This window comes from Ambystoma mexicanum, chromosome 2p (assembly GCF_040938575.1).
Source record: "Ambystoma mexicanum isolate Mex_15411 chromosome 2p, UKY_AmexF1_1, whole genome shotgun sequence".
Taxonomy (NCBI): domain Eukaryota; kingdom Metazoa; phylum Chordata; class Amphibia; order Caudata; family Ambystomatidae; genus Ambystoma; species Ambystoma mexicanum.
In genome coordinates this window covers 542,547,693-542,565,648 of record NC_090923.1, presented here as the reverse complement: position 1 = coordinate 542,565,648, position 17,956 = coordinate 542,547,693, and the positions used below count along the sequence as shown (strand labels likewise).

General features: G+C 42.7%; 1 protein-coding gene across 3 annotated transcripts in view; it reads right to left on the bottom strand.

Moving 5' to 3' along the window:
- FBLN2 (fibulin 2) overlaps positions 1-17,956 on the bottom strand; it is a 712,640-nt gene that overhangs the window by 229,776 nt on the left and 464,908 nt on the right. The window lies entirely within an intron of this gene.

Here is a 17,956-nt window from a genome sequence, read left to right as displayed (position 1 = left end):
AAGTGCCAATCCTTGTCTGTACTGCGGCCCTGCCCAGGAAATCCAGAAATTGGTCTCCAGGAAAGAAAGTGCATGGAAAAGGATAAGGGAAGAGTTGGGAAAAGCAGGAAAAGAGGTTTCAGACGGAGGCAGGGGATTGCAGCCGGGGTGGAATGTTTGGATGTGTGTTAGTCTGGAATACATGCACTCCATTCAAAAGGGAGACTAAGTCCTGATGGTATTGGTGGCACTAACATACAGATTTTGGTTGCAGTGTAAAGTACGATAAGGATGGTGTTGCGCTGGGTGGGCGAGGGGCTGAACAGCATTCTGGGTAATCCTGGAACGTATGTAGGCTTAATTACCTGTGGATGTCTGTTAATGGTAACACAGGTAAATTACAGAATAATAATCCTAGGACTGCACACCATAGCCACAGGTGGCCCAGTCCAAGAATAGGACATGTAAAAGGGTGAATGACATTGATCCTGCAGGGCAGGGAAATGGAATAGACATTTATATTTATAGCCCGGCACCTAGATGTTGGTAGAGGATGAATGGCTGTTCCTTGTTGATGGAAAGATTAATGATGTTTGCATATGAGCACATCTTATGTCTGCAAGGTGTTACCATCACATCCAAGGTAGCCAGACCATTTGTTCATTGTTGGCATGATATGCACAGACAATCCCACCTTAAGATAGGCTCCTGGCGAAACTGCCCAATGCATACCTCCGGTGAGCCTGTGGAGCCGCAGGGCCTAATTCACAGAAGCGTTTATAATGGCAAACCCTCATTAGAAAACGCTCTGTGAATTAGGCCCTCAGAAGCCTTGCCATTAACTTTACTTTTCCTCAAACATTGTTGAATTATGTAGCTCCTCCATGGAGATGCTGCGGATCTTAAAAGAACATTTCTCACCCAAAACACTCTCTGCAAAGATCATTAAATGTTTAGAATTGCAGGCGTCCCGTTACACATGGAAAACATTGTTTCACTTCTCGATGAACAGACACTTTATGAAAGCTTTGGATGGGGCAGTCTGCGCCACTGTTGTCTGTTCTGAATTCCCTAGAATTGTGCTCATTTTCTGGTGGGAGCCAATTAGATGGTGTTGACTAGCAAACCCCCCAGCTTTCTTATAGTTCCTGCTCGGATAAACTGGCCAGCTACTGAAGCTTGCTCTCGCTCCCGAAGAAGACTTATGTCATTTCTTGAGCTGATCATTACACCTGGGATCATGGAACTGCACAGATGAAACACACTGTGATCCGATCACTACTAATGCAATCGCATCTGAATCTCAAGCAACAGGCTCATTATCGACCCATCTCTACCATTTTTATAAGCTTCTAGAAAAGATAAATGGTATTTACATCCAACAGTACCTGGAGCTTTCTATGCAACCAGCAGACATGGAGTCCGCATGGCTTAGCATGCCAGTGCTCTTTGGTGAGTTGTACAGATCAGCCGTGTCACAGCTTAGATATCATAAGATCCATTGGCTACACTTGACACTGTTGCCCCTCAGCTTTAGTTTAACTCTGTAATAGAGGCATTAGAGGCAGCCCACGACAATCATACAGGCCATACTTTGGCAGCTGTTCCCAATCAGTCGTGCTACTACCTTAGGGACCCACGCCTAGAGCTTTGAACCGAGGAGTCCTTTAGTTTCGCCCATGATGCCTGTTAATGAGGGTTCTTGTACGGGAGGCAGGCGCATGTTGAAGGCCAAAAAAATAAAGGTGAAGTAGCCAATGGAAGCTCAAGCCAAATGTCCGGCCCTAGTTTGGCTGTACAGCTTTTTTGGATGGAGAGCCAACTAAGAGCTAAGGCAAGCAGTCAGAATCATGTCACTCTAGCTCTCTGAATGTTGTAAAACGAAATAAAATATAAATAGAAATGATTTAATCAAAACACAAATTCAGTGTCATTGTCTAATGACTGTTTTTAAAACAGGCATGCTAGGAATGATATTACATGTGTGCTTACCCTTAGAAGTCACAAGCATTTCATAGTATAGTGAATAATTGCATCTTAACTTTGCAGGACTTTTGAAGTTGTATGTTTTAAAGAGTGATGTGAAATACATGTTGTGCTGCATCTATTGCATGTTACAGTAGTAGTAACAATAGCATCTTATTTTATTATACTTTTGTGATTAAGAACATGTGCGGTTGTCTAATTTACATACAATTTCTTTCAGTGGCTTGGATTGTGCTTTGGCCCGTAAGGTCACACCCCTGGCTTGGTTCTGGCTTGTCATATGATGTTTTTGGCTCCCCCAGCTCTACTTATAAATGCAGCATGATTAGTTCCCCAGTACACATGGCTATCGGGGTAGCCGCCTTGTCACTCAGAAGTTCAGTTTTGGCGTTCCATACTTGTATCACTTATCATCAAAGATAAAAACCACAGAGTAGGACGGAACGCAGGCAAGCAAAGAGGCTGTGAAGAGGAAGAGCCTTTAATGAAGATCATTGCCCGGCATTGCGTTGTTTTGCTGACAGGTTTTTTTGAAGTAATTTTCAACTAAGAATGACTTTGAAAAAACTCATCAAATTAAATAGGGGGCGGTAAGGGATTAAAAGGGATGTGGATGGGGTTGGTGTAGGGATAATGATATAGGGAAGGAGGCGTGGGGGACACCCTCCAAACATAAAAAAATGATGAGTTTTTTCAAAGTAATTTCTTCGAAAAAAATGACTTTTAAAAAACAGCTGTGGGACATGGACCCACCGCCCAGTTTATGTTTATTTAAGAATCAATTGTAATGTTCATAGCACCATTCAATTGCTTTTAGATGCCAACACATCATGGAAGAGGATACATGTCTAGAGTGGGAGTTACATGGTTAAAGAGGATAAGAGGTTGTTCAGCACTTACAGGTTGTCATATAAGAGGCATAGATAGTTTCAGAGGTGGTTTGTGAGTGTTGCTCGGAAATGCATGAGCCTGGTGAATTCTAAAGGTTTGGCTAAAAGGTCATGCCAAAGGTGAGAGGTGGGGAGGAGAAAGCTGCTTCCCCTCGGCTTTTGGACTTCATTTTAGAAACTGTCAGGAAGCTTCGAATGGGTCAGGTGGATTTGAAAAATGCTTCCTTGCAGTTAGGAGGCACTTGTCTGTTCATGCATGTTCATGTGAGACAAAGAACCCTAAATGATTCTGGGCCAGTGGGTCTGTCTGAGATCAGGGGACACTGGCTGTCACCTCTGAGGCAGAGGATAAGACCTGCTTCTGTTTTCAGTACCTTTTGTAATTCCACAAGTTGACATTATTGCAGGAGAGTCTACATGGCATTGCATAGCCGAACTGAGACATTTCTAAGGTGCCTGCCATTACCAAGTGCCTTTCTGTTAGGGGTGATAACCAGGGCATGGTTTAGTCATTTAAGACAACGGTGAGATATTTTGACCACGAAATTTAAATAGGAAATTATTCTAAATGCTGGATCCCACCAAGACCCCTACGTTATAGACTTCTGTCTTGGTGTTGATGGTCTGTGCAAAGATGCCGGTTGCAGGAGAAAGGGTCCATATTTATTTTTAGAAAGTATTTGGGTCCTCAGTCAATGCTCACTGCACAGGACCTACTGGGTATAAGTGTATCCTGTCCCATCTTTGAGTCTATGGCATTGATGTCATTGGCTTTGGTGGCAAACTGGTCTTGCTGATAAGGGACACAGAGGATTCCTTGTGTGTTATTAAGAATTGAGATGTGGGCCACCCTTTGAAGTTGTTGGGAGAGGATGTTGTGGTGAACAGTGGCCTAATCCCGTTTAATGATGCCACATAGTGTGCTAAGAATCCTAATTCTGAGCACTTTTGCCCCTCTCTATTCCTATTCAATCAGTCCCCCCTATGTTCCTCCCTTTTCATTTAGAGTGCACCCTGTTACTCCCCCTTTACATTCCTAAGCTTCATCTTTTTCAACATCCTCTTCATTCTTCTACTGCCAATGTCCCCCGCTCCATTCTTGCATATCTGTTTCACCTCTTCACTTGTACACTTATTCCCCCTTTTATACGATCCTTAGGATCCTGTCATGTTCTGAGCTTTCTCCTCCCAGCCCCCCTTTTTCCCTAGTCCTCAGCTGTATCCTTTGCTTTAGCCATCTTCATTTTTGGGCTTCTCTTTCTTTTACTCCCTCTATATTTTTGAGTTCCAGCTCACTCCCTTCCCGGTCTTGAGCTCACTCATCTGCCTCCTTCACTCACCAGTCCTGATTACCACCATTCTGTTTCCCCCTTTTCTTTCTGAGCCCCCCCATTTGCATCTCCCTGTCTATTCCTGTGCTCCATCCATGCAGTTCTGCTCCTCTATCCATTCTCTACCTCTCTGTCTCCAACTTTATCCAGAATCCCCTCCTGCCTCTTGATTTGCTCACTCTATAACAAAAGCAAGGTATCAAACCTGCCCATCCATCTCAGCCGGGCAACGAAATTGGGATACTATGTTTTACTCTGGACACATTTTTATTGTTACCAATATGACTGGACACCATGGTGCACTCCAGGATCATGAACAGTGTTCTCAAGTGTATTATTCTGTATTCGATAGGTATGGAAAATTGTGTTGTAAAACTCAACATTTTGGCATTTTTTTCAAACTGTTTTTGAGTGGATGGCCTTTCTGCTGGTTTCCATTAAGGCCTTGGGTTTTGATCCTGCAAATGTGTGCAATATGGAGCTGGTTTGACAAAATGTTCCAGGTCTGCTTTTTGTTCTCTGTCCAGCCCTGATCTGCACAGGCAGATGGGTGGCTCCCAAGTAGTCTGTAGGTGAGAATAGTCACTGCAATGTCACCTCAATGGCAGCAGCAAAAGAAGCCAAAGAAGGTGATTGCGATCACTAGTAAGAGTACAGTCTTGATTTATTTTGGTTGCTATCTTCTTAAAAAACCTATAGGCGGGTGAAATAAAACAGTGAATCAGTGCACCAGCAACAACTGTTGAAAAAGGTAGCTGCAGACTGCGCCCCCCATGCTCAGAAGCAAATGAGTCTGGTGCTCTCCCCATATAGGTCCAGAGGTTCTTTCAAGAGCGGGCAGTCCAGACAGTAGGATTCCAGACAGTACCCAATGCTGGCATGCTGAGGTTAGGCAGCCCCATGTGGGAGGGCAGATAATGAATAGATGAAGGCCAGTCCCAGCTCAACCCGCACACGCACCTTATCATCTCCACTTCCCTGCAGAGCATTGATTTATTTTCAGTGGTTTTGAGTAGGGGATGGTTGGGCATTCCACATTTCTCAGAATCATAAGGGCCACCACTCATACCAAGACAGCACTATTCATAAGGAGTTAACACCGACTCAACACCTTAACCTAGGCAATTGCCTGATCCTATAGCTCAAAATGTAATGTGTCCCTTTGAAAATAAATGCAGGATTGAGGCAAATTGCCTCAAGTATCAGCTACTTGTTTCATGAGGGCAATTACCTTAGACTTTTCAGGATTGATGGTAGAGTAGTTTTTCAGTATTGCCGCTTACAAATGTTCATAGAAATGAGTATCCATTCCATTCTGACATTTATTCACCATGATCTACACATGATGATGGGGGGATCTCTCATTTCGAACTTCTACTTATGTTTGAAAATCGAGCATCATCAAGTTGATTTCTGAAGTTATTAGGACTCCTTTCCTTGCAGTCTCCATACTATACTTTCACACGTTTCATGCCTACCTTTATTTTGTCATTCTGCTGTTGCAAATGCTAATTTTATTTAATAGCTACTTTTTTCCAGCATTTTGATTTTAAATGTATTACAGAATCATAGCTTAAACCTTCTTAGTTCCCTCTGTTGGGATGCACGTCCAGATCCGAGCCCCTCCCAAACGATTTACATTGCGAAAAATATATGAAGGCACAGGAAATACACATGTTTTGCCTTGTAAGGCCTCCTCCTCTCTTCCCTCAACTCACCGACTCTAAGATCGCCTGCCACCTTACATTACACACACAAATCTCTCCCATCAACACTTACTGAGCCATGAGTGAGCGTTCCTGTTCAGCCCTGCCACTTTCACCCACACCAGTGGCTAACCAGATTCTAAGTGCTGTAGACTATTAGCACTTGGACACTTGTGTGTAGATAACATACTCCCAAGAGTCTCCGCCAAACTCGTAGAAAGCAGTTTGTGACACAGGAGCCAAGCTCTTGCGACTTGCACACATCAACACCAAAGGTTTTGCATTTGCCTCTTCCATTGTTCCACTAATAACTTCCTACTTCTTACAGATCATCATGCAGCGAGGCAGAACAACACTCCACAAGACCACTTACATTACATTGCTACATTACTGTGATAGTCGTATGTGCAGCAAATTACATTTTGTCAAATATTTTGTGAAACATCTGATCAGGCAGAATCAGAAACTCGTGCAGTGCTTATAGAGCATGGGTAAAAACAACGTGACTGCACTATTCAACCAACTCTTCAAACACCCCTCTCTATTCCCACAGTACTCCAGCAGAGACATATTGATGGTTCTATGACTAGCCTCTAGAGTAGAGAAGCTAGTGTGATGTAACCATATGGCTGCAATATGTTTGACATGCCTCATGAGCCAGGATATGTATCTATTTCATGCTACTGTTATTGCTTGTTTGTTAAAATTCCAGCATAATTAATGACATGATTGTAAAATGATTCCAGATTGTCTAATTCATGAAGCATGCCATTCAGGTCTGGCAGTGGTTGATGCAAACATGCCCAGCATGATGTCAGTAACCTGGCATAACATGGGCAATCATCCCCACAGTCGAAATGTACTCGATTATACAAAGAACCGCAATTGTCTCCACACTCATAGTTTAACATATTGAAGGAAGGGGTAGGAAGTAGAAGGGAAAAGAACCGCTGTGCACGTGCCCTCGGACACCAGCATTACAATTTGAGATTAGCACTGTTCTCAAACTTCTGTCCATTATTCATTGTTAATCTAGTGGAGAGGATTTGATGTGCTTCACAAATGGGAAAGGATGTTCAGTGTTCATGTCCTCTGCCAGAATTATCACTCTTAACAAATGTGAGACCAGCAGTTTGCCTACAGTTGATTTTAGTTTGCATTGTTATTGGAAATTAATCCACTTTCACGTCTTTAAATTAAAAGTTTGTACGTTCAATTGATATATCATTCAACTGTCTTGCAATAAAGCCTAAATTGTTGAGTTCAGAGTGAGGTTGGTCCAGTATTTTATTAGGCATATTTCAGACCCCAAGACTGCCTTCCACATTCATAACATATGGGAGCAGAGATGTTGTTGTTAAGCCTTGTTGTTCCCTGTTAGGCATAAATCCCTAAAGGCATATTTGGTTTAATAAATTGAACCACACATTCTGATGTCACTTGAATTGATCAGAATGTTTTGGAGGTGATTGTGGTTTGTATTCAACTGAACATCAAGGGTACCCTTTGGCAAATATCATTGCCCCAATCAAGGCTTTGGTGCTAAAAGAGGTGCCAGTTAGCTGTGCATCTTAATGTGGAAGGTTTCAGCTCCATTCTAACTTGTGCAGATAAACTGAAATTCGGATTATTTTCCTGAAACCCACCTCTGAGCAGAAACTCACTATGACACGGGTGAGTGAAATGCTTCTGTGCCCGCAAACACCAGTCCAATCCATGCAATTCAGTGGAGGGATGGGGGCTATCATTGCTAGTCTTTGCAAAGCGCATATGGTCACGGTGTTGATCCCCATGGAATGCCCACATGTATGTGAATAAGGATTCATAACCAGAGTGATTATTCACTGATGAATATGCAGAGTCATTTAGTCCTGTACTCATATTAATAGAGTGCCCATGACGTTGAGGTGTGTTGGGCGTTCCACAGAAAGGACATATTGAATTAAAAATGACAAAAAATAATATTCAGTAAGTAAAAAATAAAAAAAACAGTAGAACAAACAGCAAAAATACCATTTTAAACTAAAAATACAGAAAGGTATCAAGCTCAAGATAAGTAATTCTTCATGGACTTCTTGAAGGCAGAATGTTTGGCAGAAAATGGATGTCAGTATGCAGAGAGATCAAGAGCACAGGGTCAGTTTCCTAGAAAAGATTTAATTAGAAGAGGACTTTCCAAAGAGAGTTCTCGCTAGTCTGAGTAGATCTCGACTATGCAACGAAAGGGGGACCACCAGGAGTTTTTAAATGATCATCCAGCTAGTTTGGTTGGCCTTCAGTAAGCGCCTTGTACTCCGGGCAGCTGATCCTAAAATAGTTCTCTGGGGGAAGGAGAGCCAGTACAAATGAGCAGCAATAGGGGTGAGATTATTATAATTGAGTGAACCCAGCACTAGCTGAGCAGCAGCATGGAAGACCCCGCAAGGAGGAGCTACCAAAGAAGGCAGAAGCCCACGAGGATCAGCATTTGCCCATGCAGCAGAGAGAGGTCAAAGGCGTGGATGACAGAACCAAAGGCGGACATAGAGATACATGTTAAACCCCCCTCTCCCTCTCGCACGCTCTCAGTCACAAATACATTGTAGAGCTGTGCAACAAAACCAGGATCTGAGTCTTGGCAGATGCGGGAAGGGGGCAGTCTGGGAGTTATTGGTGGCAAGAATGTTTGGTTCAGAGACACGGCAGCTTGAAATTAGAAGACCTCAGGAACCCATTTGGCCTTCCTTAACATGTTGATTGTCTGGCGAGAGATGCGCCCAACCTCACTCTAAAATGTCTTATTTTATTATTAATTTAAAAATGAATAAATCACAGAAAACTCGTTTCCAAAGGCAGTGGGGTGACAATTAAAACAAAACATAATATGATGGTGCACATGTAGCAAAATAATAAATTAGATACAGTCATATTCTTAAAAAATTGTATCTTAGAAACAATCATACAGATGAATTTCAACAACATTGAAACCTTGCGAGACAGAAGTAAGGTAAATAAAGAATAATCCGTTTCAATGAATGAGCTTCAAGAGCTTTTCTAAACTGTAAAGGCAAAGGACAAATTAGAGGGCGAGAAGTCCAGGCATGGCTAGCAGAAGATGAAAAAGCTTGAGCCAAATAACAGCATGTTGTAAAGTGGTATTTTCCCAGCACAAGATGTCAGCACTTGTGGTCTTCCTCAGACCACAAAGATAGGGAATGTATCTGCCAGGTAAGCAGGCTGACCCATCAGCAATGCCTGTAGTAAAGAGGGAGCCAATAAAGGGAAATGTAAGTAGGAGTAATGTGTTAAAACTTGTACACGTGGGTAATTAAACAGGCGGCTGAATGTAATACTGCCTTCAGAGGGGCCAAGGTAGAAGGCCAATAAATGAAAGATTGCTGCCGTCAAGGCGAGACATTTCCAAACTCTGAACAGGTGTGTGGAAATCCGGAGAAGAAAAACAAGTGTAACTCGGTGAAGCAGATACAACTGGAAAAAAACAGGACTGAGTGAAGAAACATGAGATTTGAAATTTAGACTAGAATCAAGAGTAGAATCCAGAGATTTAACAAAGGATGCCAAGACTGGGATAGTAGCTGAAGAAGGATGTAATGCCAGCCATGATGTAGAAGAATAAGAAACTAGAAGAAACTCTGACAGATTTAGTTTCAAGGTGAGCACACGCATCCTACCCCATAGGCACTGAGACAGTTCCTAAGGTCATTGATATTACCCATTTATGACAATTTAATATTTAATACAGTGTCATCAGTGGACTGATGTACTTTTACGTCACTTCGAACCTTCAAATCTCTCATTGGTTTCACGTAAATGATGAATTACATATATGCGGACATATATTTACGTCTATTTGTGTCCAAAATGTCCTTTTTTGTCCAAGATACCAGGAGCGTCATTAACCGAATTGAAGGCATGAGGTTTGATTCCACACAACAGCTCCTCATCTGTATGTATATTGAATCACTGTGTACAAGTATTCCTCAACAAGCCACCATGAACGGGATTAGTGAAGTGTTGTTAAGTCGCGAGGATGAGCATCCAGTTCCTAATTCTTTTATCATGTGGTGCGTGTAAATGGCATTAACCAAGAATTTTTTTCAAATTTCAGGACCACTTCTATCTGAAGGTTGAAGGGACCACCATGGGTGGCTCCTAATTTGGCCAATTTATATGTAGATGTTTTGAAAAGAATACCATCTATGAGGATACAAATCTGTATCATGAGAACATAAGTGAATGGTTATGTTACATCAAAGTCATTCTTATTATCTGGTCAGGTTCTCAGATTGATGCTTTAGAGTTTATCACCTGGCTTAACAATCAAAACAGATATTTGAAATTTAGCCACAATATTAGTTCTGTGGAAGTGAATGTTTTGGATATCACAATTTACTCTGCAAATGAAGTGTTATGCATCAGACCTTTCCATAAACAGACTGATAAGAATGCCCTACTACCATTTCAGAGCCATCACGCCAAGCACATCAAGAACAATCTGCCATATGGCCAATTTCTTCATCTTCGAAGAAATAGCAGTACAATAGACTCCTTTAATAAGGAGGCCTTGCATCTTAGTGAAAAATCACAAGATAGAGGATATCCTAAGAAATTACTGTGACAATCTGACAAACGTGCGGCTAATACCATCCCCAAGGTTTTAGTGGATGAAAATACACAAAGTAACTCCTCTCCCAATAAAGTTGTATTTGTGAACAACTTTACTAACATGTCATACAACACCAAATTTGTGATCACCAAAAATTGGCGTTAACGTTTCAACAGGTCTTCACAAACGCTGTTGATTGCATATGAGAAGAGCACCAACATTAGAAATCTAATCATCCACAATGATATCCAATACATTATTAATAAACCCAAAACTATAACCAAACTGTGGGGCTTTCCCCGGGCCATTGGACACAGGAGATGTGGGTCATGCTCTGTATGCGAATTAACTTATGATACATTGAATGCTGATTTGGGCATGGTGAAATTATGGCAACAGAAGGATTTCACCAATTGTAATTCCAACAATGTTGTATATATGATCAAATGCCCGTGTGATATGATGTACTTTGGGAAGACCAATCTTAAATGGAACAAACGCATGATTGAGCACCGGAGCTGTTTACGCAATATGATTGAGACAGCAGCGATGGTCAAACATTTCATGGCAAAGGAACATTCCAATACACAACTGAAATGGGTGATTTTAATGAAGATTCGTGGCCCTTGTCAACATTCCATCAATCATAAATTGTTACAAATGGAACAGAAATTAATTTGGTTGACATAGAGCCATATAAGGGGATTGAATGATTTTATTGACTGGAATGCTGCTCAGTAAAGGGGTTTATATTGTGTGTCCCTTATTCAGCACTCACTGTCAAGTGGTATGTTGTTATTCCACTACTTCGCATCTCATCTGGATTGATGTACTCTTACAGGACCCATTTTGAATGTTGTTTAACTTTCAAACATTTGTTTATAGTTTGTGTTTCCTTTGAATGTGTGCTAATGCTGATACATTGTTTTACATTTTGACTGTTGTTGTACTGCAGTTCCATGATAATTGTATGGAATGCATTATCCTGCCTTAATTCATGCGCGTTCACGATGTATACATTCAGAGGCTCATTTAAATGGGTGATTGGTAACATTTTCTGCCCTTTGAAATATGGCGGAGAATTTGGTTCTTGGAGAACGATTTTCGATCCACTTGTCAAACGCAGGGTTTGGGTCGTTGATTTCCATTACTAACCGGGGCACCCACGTGACTGTCCTGAAAATTGATTCACATTTATCACACATACGTAATGTTTATATGTATGTTCATGTGACTGCTCCGTTCACATATCAGCGTTCCCTGGTCCAGCTTTGGCATTCTTCTCGCCGATCGGCGCAGCACTAATCCTTCCATCACCGTAATACTGGTGAGTGTGGTGGTTGATTTATCCAATTGTCTGAATGACTTTTGTTGGACGAAGTCCTTTTGAGCTGTAATTTGACTCTGGTCCTGTAATACAATTGTTTTAGGTGATTCATTCCCCGTACATGGATTGGCACTGTGTTTACTATGTGATCTCCTGAATATTGGTGAGCGTTTTGACTATTTACCCATTTCACAAATGCTTTCCGCATTGTTCCATTTTGGGCTGCAAATTGATGCTTTGCCTGGTATACTATTGATTTGGGTGATTCATTCCCAGCATGAGGCTGGTGTATAGGGCGGTTTTCATTCAGCCTTGAATGAGGGTACATTTTCGAGTGCTTTTTGTTAATAATGCAGCATTCATGGGGAGTAGTATCCTTTACATGGCGATGCAAGGTTGGATATAACATACACCCTCACGGTGCATGCTGATCACAGGTGTACACATTGCATGTAGACTGGGCTTAGAGAGATGGACGACCAAGCAAGTATTTGGCATTTGTGGTGTTTTCTAGGGTACTTGATGTGAAAATAATTGGGTGCTACTGAGCAATTTTATTAGACAGTCTTGACAAGGTGAACTGTTTGTCTTTGATGTGTTGCAGATATTGGTTGCACAATTTCTTTAGACATTCAGGGTCAATTGAAATAGACACATTCATGATGTCATTCATGATTTATCGTAAATGAAGTGCTTCCTGTCAGACAATTCTAACAGGTAGGCATTGAGTACAACAAGGTTAATTGTGGCATTTAGAGTGCTTTATTGGATTTTGACACACTTGCCAGGGCTCACATGTTAATGATTGAGTCTGTTTATGTTTTGAACTGAGAGAATTATTTGGGTGTCCACACAATAGGTGACGATGGTTTCATCTTTTCTGAATAGGATTTACAACACAAAGTGCCTCATTACGACCCAGGCGGTAAGTTACCGCCTGGGTCGTACCTTTACCGCCATGGCGTAAACTATGTTTACGCCATGGTGGTTGGCGGATTTACCGCCCCATTCCAAGGTGAGTGGGGCGGTAAATCCCCATTTCCCATTTACCCTTCCCCATTCCCATTTTTGCCCCATAGGGCATAATGGGAGTGGGGAAGGAGATAATTACGCCACCGTAAATTACGGTGCCGTAATTATCTCCAAGGTCCCTTAGCGCCATGGATTTTAACGCCTGCAAAAAGCAGGTCGGCGCCGCCGTAAACCCCTTAACGCCTGGGTTGGAATGAGGCCCAAGTGTCCACCATACAGATATGAATTGCTTTTAGTGTAACCCTGAAGAACGTTGTGCAAGTCAGCATTATTGACAGAAACATGTTGGGTTTGATGTATAAACTTTGTATACATTAGCATTAGGGCTGAACATGCAACTCAGCATATCCTCTTTTTTGTTGTATATGAATTAACCCTTTGGACACTTCTTGTGGCCATTGAATGTATGTGTTGTCTCATTTGTGTATTGTGGTTGAATTGTTTTTTTGTAAGGAGTCTTTTTGTAATCTCTATATATATGGATAAATACTATAAGTCCACCCCTGGCAGGTCGAACATTATAAACAGCCTTTGTTTGTCATAATATTGGTATGGAGCCATCTAGAAGGCTGTTTTAAGTCTTCTTGATTTGGCGCAATGTCCTGCTAGTTTTTCTTTGAATTACATGGGTGACGGAATAGAACCCTGAGGAACCATGCAATGCAGGGTTAAGAGGTCTGATCTGGAGGAGACAACCGGCACAAACTGAGTATGCTGAGACAGAATGCAGGGTTAAGAGGTCTGATCTGGAGGAGACAACCGGCACAAACTGAGTATGCTGAGACAGAAAGAGGAGAATCACTCCAATACAGAACAACCCAAAACCATGCCGCCAGATAAGATGTTAATCAGAACTCCATGGTTCACTGTGTCAAAGGCAGCTGATAGATCAAAAGCATTCAGGGGACAGATACCCAAGGAATTCAGCATGCACAGGACCTGTCATCCACTACCTGCGTGTATGTGTCTCAATCATATGCCAAGGTCAAATCCAGATTGATAGTCCGCCCATGAGAGAGTTAATGGATAAGTGCTGGGAAAGATGCAATGTCGCACATCCCTCAAGGAATGTTCCCATCCCAGGGAGAATGGTGATGGGTCAATAGTTTGCAAAATATTTAGCAGGGGCAGCACTTGACCACTTTTCCAGGAATCAGGAAACATGTGTTGAGTTATTGATTTAGTAATCAACAGAAGCCAAGGGGGCAAAGCAAGTCTGGAATACATTTAAACAAATAAATAGGAGGAGGATTTTCAACATAGGAAGTCATTGTCATGCCTGACAATAAAGTCATATGAAGTCAGATTCAGATGGCAGGTAAAGAAGTCCCAAGTGGAGACAGAGCAAGGAATAACAGAAGATGGTGGATCAAACCTGTTATGGTGCTCAGCTGGGCAGGTGTCAAAGCAGATGCAGTAAGAGAAATGGGATTTAAACAGGTACCTATTTCACCTTCGTTAGCATGTTGGGCTGCATGCTGAGAGACACCTCAAACCTCACTTTAACATGCACAGATGCTGCGTTCAGTGGCCTATTGGGACTTTTACCAATCGGGTGCAATGCTGATTGAGAGCAATGCACAGGCTTAGTGGGGCTTACATCAGGCAGTCAGGGCCAGGGCCATAATGCTGGCTTGATTCTCTCAGGGGTTCCCCCTGCTGTTTCCCACTAGCCTCAAGCTCCTTTCACAGAGTGCACACAGCGGCAGGTCATAATCGAATTCCCAGTCTCCTTACAAGCCACCGCTTACCAGGTGCTGAGGCAGCAACAGAACAAGAGTTTCAGGGTGACCTACAACACTGCAGGGGGTTCTTCACGAGGAAATTCAGAGCAGGTAGGGACAGAAGGTGGAGAGGACAATCATCAAATATGTGCAATATCACCCATTTTAAGAATTGATTGAAACATTAACAGTAGTATGATAACCATTTTAAATTACTGCAATACAGCACAAAGACATCCAATATTGCAACTAACAATGATGCCTGCTTTTCATCTAGTAGTATATACCTGCTTGCTACCAATTCTTATCATTGTAATATTAGGTGTTATAAGTAACCAATTAATAGTACTCGATTTATCAACAGAGGAAGGATAAGGGATTGAGTCAGGGAGGCTCACCAAAAAAGTCCTATGTGGGCACTTAACTCTCTGGGTTATCTCATGAAGAATCTCCTTAGCTCCTACCAGTAGATCTATAAATCGTACAAAAAGGGTAGAGATGCTCTGTGACACCTCCCTGTGTCTGAGCACAGTCTGTGGACATGGATATAAAGGCTCTGACGAAATTAAACTCCATGGATCGCAGCCTCAAATGGCGGGCCTCCAGTGAATGGCCTCCAGTGAATGGTAGATAATAATCTTGGCAGAAGCTTTGTAATACTCTGTCAGCACCACATGACTAGTAAGGTGAAAGAACCAGCTGTAGAGGCAGCAGAGCACTGATATCAACCAGTGGCTTGTGCCTTGAATAAAACCCACTTCGCTGGTTTACTGTCAAACCAGCTGCAAAACCTCAAGGGAACTGATTAGATTCTTGGAGATGATCCGCTGTTTTGGACAAAGAGTAAACCTCTTCCCACTACCAATCAGCTAGTTAATGATAATGATAACGAAGTGTTATTTATATAGCGCCTTAATCCAAATTGCTTCCCAGATTCCGTTTTCAGTTATGTTCCTGTGTCAGGTGTAGGTGGGTGGAGAACATTAGAAAGCTTTTAGGTTAAGGGTGTGTATATTGCCACATGTGTGCTAGTTTCTGGCAGGCGGTGGTGTACTCTACCTAGTGTGCAATGATCACTGAGCAGGATTATGCAGAATGCTTAATTAAAACTAATGAAACTGGTGGCTTTGGGAAAGTGCATCTGTGTGGCACAGATTTTATAACTCACAAAGGTGTGAACAAATCGGGCATTTCACTGATGCTGCCTGTACAGGAGGTTTGAAACCCTGCATCTTCATTGCAGTTTATGCAACCTGCACAGTTGGTGGTGCACGCTCTCATATTGGGACGTATTGCCATTTGGCAAGGGTGTAGGAGCCCTGGCTTTTTTGATTTTTATTAAATTCATAACATTATGGTGTAATTCCATCTCCAAAAGGGAAATATGCTGACCTGATTGCTCTTTCATACGCTCCATGCCAAATGTACCTGTGTTCTGCTCCATCAGCATCTTGATTTGCAGTGCCTGCCCTACCAGTGGCACAGAGCAGGGTCAGAGGTCGCAGGTGCCCTTTTGACAGTCAACTCTCTGCATCACAGGGGCAGCATTTAAGATATGCACCTCTGTTCCACAAAACCCTTTAATTTTGGGTCTACCTCCTACTGGCAGAATAATAGTTAAATATATGTCATACCTGGGTTAGGATATGGTGGATGGTATTCTCAAGATTATTGCAGCCACATTAAATTTATATCACAAATATGTCAGCTCCTGTGAGCCAGTTTAGCTGTGGAAGGTGATGTGTATTCTGGCCAAACAGTCTGAACAGGAACTTGAATACCATACCTCTTCATTGATCTCTTTGTGAGGGCAGGTAACACCTTCCAACAGAGACAGCCATCCCACCAGGCAGGTGCCCTGGGCCCAGGCATCAACCGAGCACATCCATTCAAAGGGAGTAGCCTCACATATTAAAGGAAGGGGCATGGTTAGAGTAGTCAGGAGAGCTCTGTACCCTGAAAGAAGACCTCCACCATTTTGTTTCTGTCTGCCTCTCTTGCTCTGTTCTGTACTCTCCACTTCCTCGAGAGCAAAGCACTTTGGGTGTGATGTCAAAAGGGCAAAGCCAACTTCTTTGAAGAACAGGGATTGGACCAGGTATGCTAGCTTTAGTCCAATCACCTGTGGACTTGTACCTTTAAAATAAGTGGTCTCCCACCACTTCTTTGATTCACTATGAGAAAACCTGAGAAAGATTCACCGATCTCCTTTTGGAGACTTGTACTTTACAAAGCACTCAACCACTGAGGTGAAGAAGAAGGCCAAGGCAGATGAGAGCTCTGGCCCCTACTCACTTCCAGGCCACATTGAGGGTGACATTTGCTGTGGACCAGGACCTGCCATTCTGAACCAGAATCTCCCAGGGCTGGGAGAGCAAGGCCTGCAAGGACTCTCACTGTCCTTGAGCCCCTGACTTGGGTCTCACAGCACCTGGAGGACGGGATCTGGTAAGGTTCCCATTTCTCTGCCTCGAAACTGATCAGACAGCCATGCAAGTGAATTTGATGCCATCGGTGCAAAGGAATCCAGCTGGTGCTACTCTCTGTTATGTCTCTGAATCTTCAAACAATTGCTTGCACACAGAACCCACTTGGCTGAACCTGTAAACTGTTAGGCTCAAATCAACCACTCGCTTCCTGGACCCAACTTGAACCACTGGAGAGTCCCTTGGAGTGTTACTGGTTTGAGTTGGCAAGACCTGACTCATCCCTTGAACTGCTGGTTTTCTGAACCACACATCGGATCAACCGGATTACCATTTCCACAACCGCTGTCCATCAACTTGAACCGCTGGAGCATCACTCATCGACCAGTCCCAGCGGTTACAACTCAACTTGACACGGCCCAACCTCGAAGACATCTTGTGAGCACTACAACCTGCATCACCAAAGGCCACCTCTGTGACACACAGACCTACCGTATTTGAACCTGGTCAGTGCCCACTTGCTTCTTGGGCTCACACGATGCACCGTGCCCGAATTGAACTTGATGTGTTCGCACCACTGCTTGAAGCTGAGGATCGATGCTGTTGAACCACCTGAGAACCAAAACAAGAAACTATTGACCAATACCCACCCTCTTGGTCCATTTGGGCTGTAGAGACTGGTTGGATCACATTTTCACCCAAAGACATATCCATTTTGTGGTTGCTACATTCTTCAATCTGCTGCATCTTCTCTGTCTTTCCACAGGGTTGGGTTTTGTACACTGTTTTCTAGATAGTTCTATTGCAGGTGGTGTGTTTGATTAAATTAAATATATTCTTATAGAACCTTTATTGGACATTCCCTTTATTTTGGACTGTATTACCGTGTTGTTTGGGTCACTACTGGAACACATTCCCACTCCTCTTCACTCAGCTCACGTTACCCCAA